This window comes from Pararge aegeria, chromosome 15 (assembly GCF_905163445.1).
Source record: "Pararge aegeria chromosome 15, ilParAegt1.1, whole genome shotgun sequence".
Classification (NCBI taxonomy): Eukaryota; Metazoa; Arthropoda; class Insecta; order Lepidoptera; family Nymphalidae; genus Pararge; species Pararge aegeria.
In genome coordinates, this window is record NC_053194.1 from 11750114 (window position 1) to 11759971 (window position 9858).

The 9858-nt window shown below is 35.9% G+C and overlaps 1 non-coding gene across 1 annotated transcript; it reads left to right on the plus strand.

The window, feature by feature from the left end:
- Window positions 1-9570: 9570 nt before the first annotated feature.
- On the plus strand, window positions 9571-9643 carry Trnar-acg. Its single transcript has one exon. It is a non-coding gene; the product is annotated as a tRNA-Arg (tRNA).
- Window positions 9644-9858: the final 215 nt, after the last annotated feature.

The following is a 9858-nucleotide window of genomic DNA, read 5'->3' on the forward strand; positions in this document are numbered from 1 at the left end:
CGAGTCATGACCCGCGAGTTACGCCACATGGCGGTTAGGGTGCTATTAAAATGCAATTTTCATGTACTCTAATAACTTGTGTTAAACTAGTACTGTTTGACGTGCTAACTATGTAGATTTTTACTTCCGCTGCAGTTCGTAGGCGTACGCTGCTAATTTCCTGAAAGTAAAAGAGATAAAATTTGATGAAGAAGTTGGTGATAATGCATCCTTACTACGCGACTGTCGCAGTTTATACGCGACGGTCGCGGTTTATACGCGTCATCGTATGGGAACGGTAAATAGATAGATAAATACAAAGATAGATAGATAGATAAAGTCTTTATTGCACAAATTAAAAGTTAAAACAAGAAATAACAAAAACAACAAAAATATATATATATAAGATGCAAAAAGGCAGTCTTATCGATTTAAGCGAGGTAAATAGCTTGGAGACATGGGTAAATATCCACGGCCAACGCCTCCCAGACCAAACCAGATGAATTTCAGAAAATACCGTCTCGGGGAACTAACCCGGGACCTCCCACTTAAAACACAGCCCTCACCGCTGCGACAGGAAGGTCGCCAAAACTAGAACTATTGATAAATATTTAAGACCTGTGCCCAAAATATTGTAGATTTTAATCCTACTTGTCATCCTAGTGTCGTAAGCACTCATACAAGCTTTAAGCTTAGTTTCAGAATATTAGTTTTTATTCTCGACATGGCTTTATTATCCTTAGCTAATAAGGCGTCTCGGTACAGGCTTCTTCTTACGTAATGGTATTTCAGCTTAGAACCACCACTCAGCCTTTTGCGGGCTTTTGAATATAATAAGGCCATGTTAGTTATAATCTGAACCGGTGGATTAACGTGCTCTCTAAGGCACAGGGGTGGTAATTTGTAATTCTCACTAACTCGGGCTAGTACTAATACTCTACAATTAATGTTAATATACATTATTACGATTTTATGCCCGACCTAGGAATAAAATCTAGATCTTTGTGACCCCAAGTGAACAAGGTGAGCACTGCACTAACGAGTCACTTGGCAGATAAAATAAAGAGCGATGTTTTTACATTTCATTTTGTTATGCTAGAAAACCGAACTGAGACCCTCGGTTTGGTTTTCGGTTTTCGGTATATGAATTATTATTGACCCATTATCGACCCACTACAGGGCGCGGATTTCCTTTCAGAAAGAGAAGGGTTTAGGCCGTAGTCTACCTCGGTGCTGAAGAAGACTTCACTCGCCTTTATGAACATTATGGAGAACTCTCTAGCATGCAAGTTTCCTAACGATGTTTTCCTTAACCGTGTGATAGCTCCGAAAAGTCAGTGGTGCGTGCCGGGCCTCGGACTCGGTCTCCACGAAAGCAAATCCGAAGCTTTACCCACTAAGCTATTGCCGATCAATATTTGAACCTATATCTAAATCCGTATTTCTAAACTGTTAGCCTTCTATTACGTAGCTATCTAAAAAAAACTTCCAAAAGGGAACTGCAGTGATTACTTTCACTTAAAAATCATGTTACAAGCCATTCTCTTTGGAAGCCAGTTAATAAATTCTCTTTCAATTTTGACGGGGACGGAGCCGCAGGCTTAAGGTAGTACATTTATAATTCACATGAGCTGTTTTACAGGTTATAGTTCCTACTTATGACCAAATCACGGATTAGCCACCATACAGTTAAGTAGGTAACGTCACGTCACTATTGTTGAAATCTAAGATTGCATTATGATCTTATGTTTTAAAGCTCAACTTCTGCTACTTATACCTTCTTAAAAATACCAACCGCACATTAATAAGTTAAATGAAGCTTATAAGTGAAAGATATTTTTATAGAGCATACCATCAACCACAACGATCGAAAGAGTCGTATAATTTCGGGATACTTTATTCGACATATTTTTTTCAAAAATTGTTTGAAAAGAATATGTCGGTAAGCAATTGTGTGAAATTTATTGCAGTATCCCAACTGTAAAGCAGTAAACTAGACTAGATAAACATGTTGACAATCTTAAGTTGGAAACTTGAAGTCCTTAGAACATTGAAGAGACCTCGTTCAGCACGGTTCATGTGTGTGTTTTATAAACTTTGTATTGGAGAGTGTTCTAGAGATGTTTACGTTAATGTAACTGACCTGTTTAATGGTCGTGTCTATGCAAAACAGGTCAGTCAAAAACAAAATTCTCCGAAGCTCTCAAATATCTGTATATTGCCTGATAAAGTCCTACCATAAGTGGCAATAAATCAATCTTTTGTGAGTATGCAAATTGTGGAAGCAGCTTCTGTTTATGGCTTTTTCTCAAAACTATAAGTTGGATTTCTCCGGTTTTACAAGATCTTTAATATTTTAGGGTTAAAGGTTTTTAAGGGATACTTAAAAACCACCAACTTTCACCTGGTGCAGTGGTGCTCCACCCTTGGTATAGTTTTCATTACTGTATGGTTGCTAAACTTTAACCAAATACCCCCGGCCTGAGAATGTCTAGAACGCTGGAGTAAAATTTTGTGGCTGCAAGAGAATTCTAGGCTTTGTGCCACTCCCTAAATAGCATCTATAATGCATATCGCTGGAAAAGCTTTTGTATTTCAAGAAAATTTCAGGTCTGCGTAGGTCCCACAGAGTTCTAAAATTTCTGATAGTGCATTCTTGTGTATAACTGCCTTGTTCGTCCGGTGGTTAGCATTTTTTGCTATGGTACTCAACGTCAAAGTTTGATTCCCGTGGGTCTAAAATAAATACGAATTCTTATATTTTTATTAATGTAGGCCCATCACAGGCACTTTTGATTCATTCGTTCATAGATATATGTTAATATAATTGTGTAAAGGTGACAACTTCTTTCAACAACTTAAGCCTGAAGCTAAGACTGTTCCAAACGCGCCCTGGCCTATGACTAGACAAACTTAGCAGGGTATTTATTTTTGTTATCACCATCTCACGGTCAATTAATATTTAGCTATGAACTCAGAGCAATTCATTCCCAAGCTTTTTTATCGTTTAAGTATTCCTGAATATTAAAATAGAATTTCTCTATAAGTTATATACTTTATTTTACTTGTATAATTTACTTATTATTTTTTTAATTCCACTGCAATTTCTCCTTCACCTGCTGACAAGTGATGATCGAGTCTAAGATGGTAATGGGCTAACCTTTTTTATTTTCTACGCGACACCGTACCGGAACGCTAAATCGCTTACCGGAACGCTAAATCACTTATCGGCACGTCTTTTCCGGTAGGATTGTAACTAGATACGGCCAAAGTCTCCCACCAGATCAGGCCAGAGAAAATTAAGAAATAATAAATTTCCAAATTGCCCTAGCTGGGACCACCCACTTAAAACTCACAGCGCACCTCACTTCGCTATAGAGGTCGTCAAAAATCCACTATTTGAAACCATTTTATATAATACCTAATATACGTAAGTGTTTACTAAAACAATGCACTTTAAAACTGTACTCATATATTATGGCTGGCTATACATCTCATTATGTAATCTGCCGCCATCGTCACATCGCCCTCCGCCTGACAAAGCGAGCCACATAATTGTTTCATTAGACAGCCGTGCACGTGATTTGAAAGTATCAACGTCGTCTGTGTTAATCACCCAACAACGTGCACTGGCCTTTATGTACTGTAGATTAAAGGCTTGCACACAATAACGTAGCCTAAGCCTCAAGGCATTCTTTTTGCTACAATAATAATCAATAATAATAATAAAAATAATAATTTATTTATTTCAGGCAAAGCCCATATTAATACATCAAAAACAACAATTAGTATTACTTAATTTACAATATCGAATTAAATATTAAAAGTTATTATTAGTAAAAATTTATTCAAATGGTATGTCAAAAATATAAAATTAAAAGACAAAATAAAAAAAAAAAAATTAAATTAAAAATTACAATAAATAATTATTAAATAAAAAAAAAAAAAAAAATTAAAAAATTTATTGAGGAAGTTCAATACATATCTATTGACCTTGATTATGATTTATAGCACCTATAACTGTTCGAAAATCCCTCAGTGCCTGAAGACGAAAGTCTTCGAACAGTGCATGACCTTTGGTTCTGAAACATGGTCGTTAACTATGGGCCTCATAAGAAGGCTCAGAGTCACCTCAACGGGCGATGGAGAGAGCTATGCTCGGAGTATCTCTACGCGATCGAATCAGAAATGTGGAGATTCGTAGAAGAACCAGACTTACCGACATAGCTCAACGAGTCGCGAAGCAATGGGCCGGGCACATAGTTAGGAGAAAGGATGGACGTTGGGGTCCCAAGGTGCTGGAATGGCAGCCCTGTACTGGTAAGCGCAGCGTTGGTCGACCCCCAACGAGGTGGACAGACGATATTAAGCGCGTCGCAGGTAGCCGCTGGATCCAAGCGGCACAGAACCGTGGCATTTGAAACTCCCCACAAAAGACCTATGTCCAGCAGTGGACGTCTATCGGTTGATATGATGTTTTTTTTTTTAAATATTAATAGCGGGCAAACGAGCAAGTGGGTCACCTGATGGTAAGTGATCACCACCGCCTATAAACATCTGCAGCACCAAAGGAGTCACCGATGCGTTGCCGGCTTTTAAGGAATTTGTTTATCCGCCCCTTGAATAACCCTAGATTGTATTTTTGAGGAAACACATCAGATGGGAGATTGTTCCATAATTTGCAAGTGCGCGGTAGAAATGATCTGGTATTTCGAACAGTAGAAGATTAGATTAGATTATTATGATGAACTGTTTGAAGTTTTTTAAATTAAATAAAATAAATATATACTACGACAATACACACATCGCCATCTAGCCCCAAAGTAAGCGTAGCTTGTGTTATGGGTGCTAAGATGACTGATGAATATTTGTATGAATAATATACATAAATACTTAGAATATACATATAAACACCCAGACACTGAAAAACATTCATGCTCATCACACAAACATTTTCCAGTAGTGGGAATCGAACCCATGGCCTTGGACTCAGAAAGCAGGGTTGCTGCAAACTGCGCCAATCGGCCGTCGAAATTAAGTAAAGGAATAATTTGACTGACCAAGATGAATGGCAAGTGGACTACCATCGCCTATAAACAGAGCATTACTTCGCAAGGCATGCAAGGAATACGTCCTAAAAAGCGCCAGTCTATGTCCATCAACCTGAGGCGTAGGGGTGAAACCACGTGTGCCTGTAATTGAACCGGCAACCACGCCCTTCAGACCGGAACACAGTATCGCTGCTTGGCGGCAGAAAAAAACATGGCGCATCATACAAAAGATACTACTTCCACAGCTCTGTCACATAAAGTTACTGCTAATGATTCGCGCGTAAGTTATTAAATATTACTTGCTTTAACGGTGAAGGAAAACATTGCTACTTATTTTGAACATATCTGAAAATAATATATGCAATATACAACGTGTAAATGAAAACCGAAACACACACATGCTTTAGAGGTAAATTATTTACTGTCTCTGAGACTTATCTGTGAAATTGAAAACCTAATAGTTTTTCAGTACACCACTGCCATAGTATTTCTGAAAGCCATCAGACAGCACAGCCTTAACAAACACGAACAATTAAAATCATGTGAATCGACCTGTTACTTTATTAGGTACGCGTTGCGTAGCGCAGGTACTATGCGCGTATCGATCTTTTATCTTCAATAGGGTTGTCATAAGTGAACACTTAGAAAGTTTTAAATTCGTTTATATGGAAAAATAAACAATATGCTTATTTTGATTTAATATTCACTCACTCAATCTCAATACAATAACTCTTTATGAAATATACTTTTGCAACCTTCGATATTATTTCGTAATTCTGTTACACGTTTATTAAGATCTTTCATCAACGGGTATGAAGCGAATTGCAAAGTGTTTATTTGTTCGCGAGGTATTTATTAATTTCTCCCTCTGTTAGGGTGCAATTTGACGGGAACGTCTTCATCAACGTACCATTGTGGTTTACGGGTTTCCACCCCGTTGGGCCTCGTCTACGAGCTTTATCCTACCTGCGATACCGCAGTGCGTTGCAGCTTACAAGGAATATGACATTTCGAATGAGTTGGAGAAGGTAATTAAGGGACACGTTTTGATTCTAAGGTGCGAGGAAAACAAGCTTCTATGATCCGCACGAAATGGATCAATCTGTTGCAATATTCTAATGTATAATGTCATGTTCTAAGGTTAAAATTTTCATTCCCCAGTTTCAAGTTGATGATGAATATTCGTAAATTGTTGACGTTCCCGCTGTGTCAAATGTTTAATTTCATTCAGTTTAATTTTAAAGTAATTCTTTCTTTTCAAATTATTTAAAAGTCTTACCTGATTATGTATATGTTTAATATATCATACATGTTTGTTATTACATTGAATATTTTGTTTGTTTTGTTGAAAGTAAATTACTGAAAATCCAAAGAAACAAAAAAAAAACAATGTGATATGTATAGGAATTGCCACTTTAGATTACTTTCAATAGATGACGTATTACAAAATTGAAAAACTTAAGTTGTTTCTGCTTATTCTTGAAAAAACTTAATCCCTGCTGCCGATGAAAGAAAGTTTATAATTTCATTAAGACGCAATTAAAAAGTTTAGTGTTGGAAGAAAAATTAAGCTCCCAAGTACAGTTGATTGGGACTAATTTATTCCGCAAAACAAGCTTTTTAACGAGGTGAAAAAATTACCTTCTTAATTGAATCAATTGGTACTCTCGGTAGTTCTTGTTTTAATATCGAAGCAAGTTGTGTTAAGTTTAATTGTTACACTCGTTAATAACTTTATTACCTGTATAAAATATAATATTCTTGACTATTTTATTCCATTATCAGTTATTTCTTATAAAAAATGTACACGGGGAAAAAGAGTTAAATGTTAATTGCAAAACTATGCAATAGTTTAATAGCAATGTACTTAGCTGAAGTTAGTGCCTTTGTTTTATAAATTGCTTAAAATAAAAAAGAGTAGAAACCGTGAATTAATTTATACAACATCAATTAATTCGTAGGTCCTAATGATAGTAATATTAACAACTCTTGGTGAGTTCTAGACTAGAGACTAGAGATACTATATCAGCTGATTAAACATCTTAATAGATTAAAATGTTTTAAGTATAATAGTTTTAAAGACTATAACTTTAAAAATTATAAAAATGTACCTAATATTATACATGTAACCGGTATATCCATATGTAAGTAAACACTACTTAGCAAAAAGTATTTATGAACAACATTATATTCTAAATATGATTTACAGGTAAAATCAACATCATTATATGCTGTGTTCTGTCAGAATTTCAAAATAAAGATCGTCAAGTGAGAATAGGATTCGCGTCTTGTGAGAGTTCCCCATACAATTACAATGTTAATTTCATATTACATCTCCGTACGACGTATATAATATACGTCATTAGGGCGCTACTTGATTTTAGCGCCATCTAGTGATGTTATTTGTATTTACGTAGACGCCGATTGTTTTTAGCGCCATCTAGTGACGGCTGTCAGATTTCATTAAATAAAGTCAGTAGACATTGTTATAATTACAACTAGCTTTCTTGTATTAACTTTGTTTTTCTTGTTATTTTTTAATATTTTGATAATTTTAATCATTAAACCGATAATGTTTCAAAATAGTATTTTATTGTGATTTTAATAACAGCGGCAAATTATGAATGGAGAAACTGTTTACTCTGTTTGTATAGTTCATTAATGATTTATATATTTTTTTATTATTCGTAAGTATTCTATTTTTGTTAATACTTGAATTACTTAACATTCTACGGATTTGTATTAAGTTATAGGTGTAATTTTAATTTGTAATAGAGCTAGCAATACTGGATGCACTTGTACATACTCGTAATCGCCTAATTACAACACTGTAAGTCACCTGAGTTAAGGTTATGTTATTCAGTCATTGACAAAAAGTATTTGCAAAAACACTGGTCGTAGATATTACCTGCATTCGATTCAATTGTCCACTTGAATGGAATGAATGTTTCACAGCAGTTCATAAACCAAAAAAATATAAAAATAAGGTCATAATTAATATTATCGGGTGTTTGTAAAGGTTACGTTTATTCATTAATTGATGAAGAATGCTAAAAAGCGATGATTCTAGTGCAAGTGAGTATAGTAATTGCTTATGAGTGGGAGAAAAATTATAGGGCTTCAAAATACTCCAAGTTCATTACACGCACGAATGATCGATGTCCGACCATCCATACGTATTATTTTGAGAAATCGAAATGTTAAAGTAATTAGGTATCGGCGTTTTTTGTTGCAATTATGTAGATGTTACGATTTGCACGCAGACGGGTTTACACCTGCGGCTCTTATCCGTTAAAAACAAAAACGTGTTATAACATAGCTGATATAAACAATTTTTATTTGTATTTGGATACAATATATAAATTTAAAATAAAAAAAAAGTTTTGTGTAATTTATTTTACTGCCCTTTTATTTAATACGTATATTAAGCGATTTGTGTAAAAAAAAAGGTTTATCCAAGCCACAAACACACACGCACGCACATAGTCACGTCAAACTTATAAAACTCTGTCGTTTTTGCGTCAATGATATACCCACATGTTAAATCATTAAAGCGCTTGTTAAATCATTAAAGCGCAAAATACCTTCAGATCAAAATTCGGTAAGATACGGATTGAGAAAAACGAACTGAATTCAGATGTCCAGTGCCACAGTAGTGTACTACGTCCGATCCTAATCCAAGAATATACTCGCTCCAATTCTGCTCAGAATGGACAAGCGTACTTAGTACTTGCGTTGGAGCTTTATGTGACAGAGCTCGCTCGTAGAAGAACTAACGCCTTGCTTATTTCTGTCCCCAAGCAGCTATAGTACTTACTGTTACTGAGGTATCTATGCGTTGCCGCAATGGCATAGTTCATAGAGAGAAGTGAGGTTCTCCCTCAGCCACCATTGTGGAAAACTCTGTACGCCAAAACGCGTCGTAATGGCTGGCCTGATTCTCTCAGTGGAATGGCTCAACTTTGGGAGTGTAATGCGATTATTTTACAGCGAACCCTATGCTAACCCTAATACTACGCAATTCTTGGCTTGACCCAAGAACTGAACACAGGACGTCCTCATGATCCATAGTCAGCCTAAACAACCGTGCTGTAACTAGATGATCTGTGTGCTCCACAAAATTATCTCTATATATATAAAAAAAATTCAATGACAATCACTGAGTAATCACGAAATCTTCACTATAAAGCCTAAAAACTTGAAATTTGAAAGGAAGGTTCCGTCTAGAACGTAGGCGTCAGTCAAGTAACGGTTTTGGGAATTACTCCTCTAAGGGCGTGAAATAGGGTTGAAAAATCCTTAGATCTGGTGCACAAGGTCATACCAATTGGTCTACACCTAATAGTATTTTTTTGGATTTAGATCGGGCATAGTCCACATGAGCTTTCACGCATGACTTTTTGCGCATGACATTAAAGCGTTAAACTTTAACATCATATCTCATGTTCATATCTTGTGGGTAAAATTTCAAGAGACTATAAAAAACAACTTTCAGATGCAGATTTTTGGTCAGTAGCGCTTTTGGTTGGCTGCTTACATCGGCCCTGTGGCGCAACGGATAACGCGTCTGACTACGGATCAGAAGATTCCAGGTTCGAATCCTGGCAGGGTCGGAATAAATTTTTGGTAGCACTTAGGTACATCGTCTCCGAATAAATACATTTTATGCTTATTTAGGAGGATTTCCGGAAGGACCATTAACAAAGTTTATTTTTAATTTTATAGAACTAGACTTTTTAGAACTATACAGAAATAGGACGTTTTTTTATAAGGGCAGCGACCATGCTACTCTAGAAATAACCTAAATAATCTAATTTGGTTATTTCTA